This window comes from Moschus berezovskii, chromosome 23, assembly GCF_049115385.1.
Source record: "Moschus berezovskii isolate FMDL1 chromosome 23, NW_MosBer_1.0, whole genome shotgun sequence".
Taxonomy (NCBI): Eukaryota; Metazoa; Chordata; class Mammalia; order Artiodactyla; family Moschidae; genus Moschus; species Moschus berezovskii.
In genome coordinates, this window is record NC_142482.1 from 38,254,836 (window position 1) to 38,262,433 (window position 7,598).

At 39.0% G+C, this 7,598-nt stretch overlaps 1 pseudogene; it reads left to right on the forward strand.

Annotated features, from left to right (window-relative positions):
- Positions 1-2,763: 2,763 nt before the first annotated feature.
- On the forward strand, positions 2,764-6,991 carry LOC148774143 (butyrophilin subfamily 1 member A1 pseudogene; annotated as a pseudogene).
- Positions 6,992-7,598: the final 607 nt, after the last annotated feature.

Consider the following 7,598-nt stretch of genomic DNA (forward strand, 5'->3'; position numbering starts at 1 on the left):
TGTTTTTCACTCAAGTAAATCTCATTGATAGTATATCACTAAAGTCTAAGTTAAGTCCTGAGATAATTCCACAACTCTTTTTAATATTCTAGCACAAAAATTACTTAAAATTCTATGTCCCTACATAGCAATGGTAGCGTTCTTCAAATTGTAGTGATGTTTTCAGTAAAATGGTTTATAGAGATATACCTCTTTAATAACAAAAATATATTTATAACTTGAAAATGTCACAGAAACAATCATTAGGAAAGTTAGAGCTTTAGTGGCAGCTCCTTTATAATGTTCAGAAAACCTGTCTCCTATTTGTATGTTTAGATATTTTCTCTCAAAAAGCAGGAGGAATGGTAAAAAGTATGGTTGTTGAGAAACAGAATCTCTCAGAAAACCTACTCTTTTCTCTCTCCTGGATTCAGCACCCACGTGATTAGGTTAGGTTTCATTCACACATGAATCAGAGAAGGCACTGGCAACCCACTCCATTACTCTGGCCTGGAAAATCCCATGGCCTGAGGAGCCTGGTAGGCTGCAGTCCATGGGGTCGGTAAGAGTTGGACATGACTGAGCAATTTCGTTTTCACTTTTCACTTTCATACATTGGAGAAGGAAATGGCAACCCACTCCAGTGTTCTTGCCTGGAGAATTCCAGGGATGGGGGCACCAGGTGGCTGCCGTCTGTGGAGTCGCACAGAGTCGGACCCGACTAAAGCAACATAGCAGCAGCAACACGCATGAATTAAACAGAAACTCAAATATAACAAGGTAGCAAATTAATTGGTGACAATCAGAGTTGTAAAAAGGGCACTCAGAAACCTGACAGTGTATGAACTATGCCAACAGTGTTTCAGAATTCCTTTATGCAATGATTGTGGCAACTTTATTACACTGTAGCTACTGCAATGGTGAGAATTGGCTGCTGCTGCTGCTGCTGCGTTGCTTCAATCGTGTCCGACTCTGTGCGACCCCATAGACGGCAACCCACCAGGCTCCACCATCCCTGGGATTCTCCAGGCAAGAACACTGGAGCGGGTTGCCAATTCCTTCTCCAGTGCGTGAAAGTGAAGTCTCTCAGTCGTGTCCGACTCTGTGCGACCCCAAGGACTGCAGCGCACCTGGCTCCTGTGTCCATGGGATTTTCCAGGCAAAAGTACTGGAGTGGGGTGCCATTGCCTTCTGGCTGCTGCTAAGTCACTTCAGTCATGTCCGACTCTGTGCGACCCTGAAGACGGCAGGCCACGAGGCTCCCCCGTCCCTGGGATTCTCCAGGCAAGAACTCTGGAGTGGGTTGCAACTTCCTTCTCCAGTGCTGGCTAGTACATGTAAAAGCAGCCAATGACCATACTAAAGCTAACGAACAAGACAATAGGAGCCTAAATATTGCCAAAGGGATCAAGAATAATTTTACAAATTAACCACCAGAATTAATAATCCTACAAAATTTGTCTAATAACTACGTTAACTCCATTTCCCCTTTATTTACTGGAGCGTATCTCTGAATATTACTCATCTCTGAGCCAGTTTCTGTGTGTGTTCATCTGAAACTGGACATGGTTAATTTTAAATATGTATTTTCCAGTAAATTTTGCATTCTTTTTGTAGTTTTTTCCCAAGCCATTTACATTTTCATTTTATTTTTTTTAGAAGTACATCAGAAAAGACGAGGTAAGTTTTCTGATATCTCATTTATCTTAATCCCCTTTAAAATGACTGATGCAACATTTAACATTACCTGACTTCTCATCTGTATGCCTTGTATTGGCATGGCTTTCTCCTGCATGTCTACCTAATATTCCCTGATCCACCCTAATATTTTGGTGTGGGAATTCTCCCATTTTAATTCTGTCCATTTCTGTTTCCCTACCTTCTCTACTTTTCCATTCCTTCTCTTTTCACTCCGTACCATGCATTCCCTATAAAGACTGGCTTCTTCTGTCTGGCAGGATCTTGCCAGTTTCATTAAGGAGCTGGTGAGGTGCAAGGCATGAAGTTGATAGGTAGATGCTTTCAATTCGATATATTTTTTTCTAGAAAACATTCAACAGTGTAAGTTAATACAAATGGAAAGAATTTGGTTAGAGCCATGACACTCAATTCTTTGGCTTTCTGCAGTAGATGATAAAACCAGAGATTACAAACTTTCACAACTAATTTTGAAAGTCCTTCAGTTGACAACTAAATTAAAATATTGCACTTGTGTTAAGTGTAAAGAATTAGAAACCATCAGTCTTACAAAACTATTGTACCCCAACTTATTACAGTCATTCACTTTATCAATGCTTGTGACATCTTCCTGAAAGACTTTTTTAGGACATACACATGTTTACCCTAAATATACAAATGATGTTTTCACTTAAAGACATCGTGCTTAATCTGATATATTCAGAAAGATTTGTAAAATTAGGAAATCAACATCACTACACTACAACCAAGCTAACATTCACTCTAAGATCATTTTAAGTATTTTTTTATCTAAATTTTTAACTACTTATATCCTTAAAACTATGCACAAAAGAAACATGTACCAGATCAAATCCCAGTTATTTCCTGTCAACACCTTAGCCATTCTTTTTATTCAGTCAATTATGAGATTCATTTCTTTTTCTCACTTATCTAAGACAGAAATGGATTTCCTTGCCATTTTCCCATTTTCGTATTGTTTTGTTTTGTTTTCTGATCACATTCATCATACCGATTTTCTGTGAACTAGAAATTTTCATTTTCTGAGTTGTTTTTCCTTGATACTGACTTGAGTTTCTTCCATTTTGCTTTTCAGGGGAACTTCAGAATGAAATTGGTAACTGTTATTCTTACATCCTTTTAGTGATGTGATTCCTATAAACATACTTTGTTTCCCTTCCTCCTCTGATATAATCTTCAGATGATTATCATAATTTCATCATAAGGTTGTCTCCATGAAAGGAACTAGGCTAGAAGAATGTGGTTTTCTCCATTTAATAGAAAGTTTTCTTTAACATGGGTTTTCCAAGGTGTCCTCTGAGAAGCAATGCCCATTGTTTTGTACATGCTATTGCTCCGGTTCCTAGAAGGGTTCAGACTCCAAACCTGGTGAGTGAGAGAAGTTCATAGTGAAGGACTTTGTCTACTGATAACAAATGTAATCTTAAGACTTGCTAGTGAACTTCTCTTGATCATGTTCTTAAGACAGCAAAGTATATAAATGTTTTTCTTGATTTTGCCTTGTTATTTTGGTTTCCTACCATAGCTATTCTTCTTTCATATTCACTTTGATTAGTTCAATTATTCAGCAAATTGTTCATTATTCAGGGTCTTTTGTATTGCATTTTGACTCAAATAAACTTCATTGATAGCATATCACTAAAGTCTAAAATGAATTTATAAGATATTCCTATACAATTTTAGTAACCTATTATAAGATTTATATCTTCATCACTCTGCATATTAGACTGTATTCTTCACACTCTTGTAAATGTTTCATATGGAAGGAACTTTAGAGATTTCTGTAATTATTTTTGAATAAGCAATACCTGATCAGTATGCAAACACAAATTTCAGCAGATGTGTGGCTTTAATTGCATCTTCCTTATGATGTTAAGAAATCCTGTCTCATATATGTGTGTTTATGTATTGTCCCTCAGATAGGAGGAAGGCTCAATTCAAACAAGGTGAGTAATGCTTAGCTCTCAGAAAGCTCCATTCTTGTGTCTATCTTGAGTCTTGCCTCTAGTGCAGTAGGATAGGATGCAGGAACAAAATAAAAATGTTGGTAGCCAGCAAGGAAGAATTTCTAAAATTACCTTCTAAAATTCTGTAATTTCAGTGAATTATCTTTGAGGAGTAAATGATGAGTGATTCACCATGTTTTTCCTCCTTTCTTCCTTCTTGTCTTTATTTAATCTTCCTCACACTCCTCCAATGTCCCTCTGATCTTTTGCTGCTTCTTTATTTCTGCCTTTCCTACTCTGGACCACTTTTATTCTCATGTTTGAAAAAAACAGAATCTGAAGATAATACAGGATAGAAAGAGAAAACCCAAGAGAGTCAAAAAAGAAAGGGAATAAAGACAGTGGAAAAAGAAAACCATAGTAAGAGAAATCAGGTTGGAAAAAAAAAATTAAAGGGTTTCCTATTTTGTTCTTTTGTAGTCTGGAGGAATGCACCATTATATCCTGGTGAGTTACATAGACTCTGCTGAATAAAATCCTATGATCAAAAATATTTTAAATGAATTTCTACTGTGTGTAAAACATATAATGAAAATCAAGAAACTCCAAAGCATACATAACATGAATTTTGTAGATTACTCAATACTATAAGAGATAATAATGTGTATATAGTGCTAAATTTTAGCAGATTTTTAAATTGTATCTCACATTCTATATAAAGTGGTTTTCATTGGCTAAAATCTGAGGAAACTAATGTGATCAACAAGTTACTTTGTCATACAACATGTTCCTTATTTCCTCTCAAACACTAAATAGAGTCTAGGTATTTGTCCTGCAGGAATGTCAACTTATAGGGCATAGGGATGGGTCATGTCTCAAGTCACACATAATCTAGAAGATTGTTAAAAAAAATTAACTTACGAAAGTTAACTTTGATTGCTATTATTCTTTAATTAATCCTAGGTAGTTTATAGTCATAGTATTTTGGACAGACAGGAAGCTGTGTTTTTCAGATGGTAGGTTCTCATGTTCACTTGTTCCTTGTAGATTGGAGGAAAGAAGAATTCAAAGCTGGTGAGTATGCGATGATCCACAAGGGACCTTGCTGTTTGTGGAACAGCCTGGAGGAATGTTGGGTGGAAGTGAGCTGGAATTCCCAGGGTCAGAGAAGTCCTCATAGAATGAGAACCCTCTAGCCCAGGCCTACTGAGACCCTTCCCAGAAATATGATGGTCTACTTGTCTTTGCAGCAAATATGACCCTGGATGAAGCCACTGCTCATCCTGCCCTCCTCCTGTCTAAAGAAGGGAGACAAGTTTCCTGGCAAGAAAGGCATCAAAATCTTCCCAGCTCCATACAGAGATTTGACTCCATTCCTTGTGTCCTGGGTGACCAGAGATTCAGCTCAGGGAGATATTTCTGGGAAGTAGAGGTTGGGAATGCCCATTCCTGGGACCTAGGAGTTTGTAGGGATAATGTAACAAGGACGGGAAGGGTCATAGTGTCCCCACAGAATGGTTTCTGGGTCATTAGGTTCTATGAGGGGGAGTATTGGGCCCTCACCTCCCCAGAAACCCATCTTACTCTAAGAGGAAAAAATTTTATCATGGGGTTATTCCTGGATTATGAGGCTGGAGACATATCTTTCTATAATATGACAGATGGATCCCACATCTTCACCTTTTCCCAGAACACATTTTATGGTGCCATAAGGCCACTTTTCAGACTTTGGTCCTCTGAGTCAGGCTCCCTAACCATTCTGTCCAAGTGAAGGAGAATGTGCTGATGTTGTAACTCATATGCCTACCCCTCCAGGAGAAATGATTACTTTGATCCCCAGTGAAAATCACAATTCTCCCCCAATGAGATACAAATCGGAGAAGGCAATGGCACCCCACTCCAGTACTCTTGCCTGGAAAATCCCATGGATGGAGGAGCCTGGTGGGCTGCAGTCCATGGGGTCGCTAAGAGTCTGACACAACTGAGCAACTTCACTTTCACTTTTCACTTCCCTGCATTGGAGAAGGACATGGCAACCCACTCCAGTGTTCTTTCCTGGAGAATCCCAGGGACGGGGAAGCCTGGAGGGCTGCCATGTGTGGGGTCGCACAGAGTCAGACACGACTGAAGTGACTTGGCAGCAGCAGAGATACAACCAGATATTTTTCCTATTCCTTACTGGATCATTCTCAAGTTGAAACTCTGGACACAGACTGATATCAGTTGTGATATTGCTATTCAGTTCAGTTCAGTTCAGTCGCTCAGTCATGCCCGACTCTCCACGACCCCATGAATCACAGCACGCCAGACCTCCCTGTCCATCACCAACTCCCGGAGTACACTCAAACTCATGTCCGTCGAGTCGGTGATGCCACCCAGCCATCTCATTCTCTGTCGTCCCCTTCTCCTCCCGCCCCCAACCTTTCCCAGCATCAGAGTCTTTTCCAGTGAGTCAACTCGTCGCATGAGGTGGCCAAAGTATTGGAGTTTCAGCTTTAGCATCAGTCCTTCCAATGAACACCCAAGATTGATCTCCTTTAGAATTGACTGGTTGGATGAATAAATGATGATGCTGTATTATAAGCAGAATTATAAGGAAAGTGAAAGTGAAGTCGCTCAGTCATGTCCGACTCTTTGTGACCCCATGGACTGTAGTCTGCCAGGTTCCTTTGTCCATGGGGTTTTCCAGCCAAGAATACTGGAGTGGGTTGCCATTTCCTTCTCCAAGAATTATAAGGATGTGTCCTTAAAGATAAATTGTGCCTTTCTATTCTTCTTTACTTTCTGTTGGCTGTAATATGTCATGATGGCTAGAACTCAAAATCTATATGACATGTAATAAGACATGGATGGTGAAGAAACTAAAATGAACTGGGTTTCTGATAATTTATTGGGGCTACTCTATTACACAGTTCTAGAACTCTTTTCTGAGAGACATAAACTTGTATCTTTAATCAACTTATATGTTGGATATTTGTCATTTGTGATTCTTAGCCTTATTGAAGCACTTTCCCTTTTAAGTTTGGCAGCAGATGACACCCAAAATTGAATATGCAGGTGAAACTGGAGGTGTAAAGTTCTTTACTTGATCACTTACCTACTCCTATACCTCTCCAGTGTGTCAATCTCATTAAACCCCTTTATTTATACTAATTCATTAGTCATTCCTGACTTTATACCCTTCCCTATTTATGTATCGTGGCTAATAATTTTAAGTATTCCCTTACGAATAAATGAAAATCCTGTTGTCATTATCCTGTCACATCAACCTGGCAAATTCCAAATATGAATTGATCTAATTATCCACTTCTTACAATTAGCATGCTATAACAATTCACGCAAATGAATAGATTGTTTTCTATATACTTGTGTAATCACCTATCAACTCTAACACACTAGTATTATCTGGTAATGCTACTATGCATCTCTAGTCATTTGCAGTTCCTTATTTTGCAATCAACTTCATTAAAAAGGGAAGGGATATACATAGTTATGACTGATTGACACTGTACAGCAGAAACCAACACGACACAACACTGTAAAGTAACTATCCTCAATTAAGGAGTAAATAAAGAAAATAAAAATATAAATACCAAGGAGGAAAGAAGATGGCAGAGGAATAGGACGGGGAGACCACTTCCTCCCCCACAAATTCATCAGAAGAACATTTGAACGCTTAGTAAATTCCACAAAACAACTTCTGAGTGCCGGCAGAGGACATCAGGCACCCAGAAAAGCATCCCATTGTCTTTGAAAGGAGGTAGGAAAAAACATAAAAGATAAAAAGAGAGACAAAAGAGGTACGGACAGAGCTCCATCCCGGAAAGGGAGGCTTACAAAAGAGAGAAGTTTCCAAACACCCGGGAACACTCTCACTGGTGAGTCTATGGCAAGCCTTGGAACCTCAGAGGGCAACATAACCAGGAGGAAAAAGAAATAAATAATTAAAACCCATAG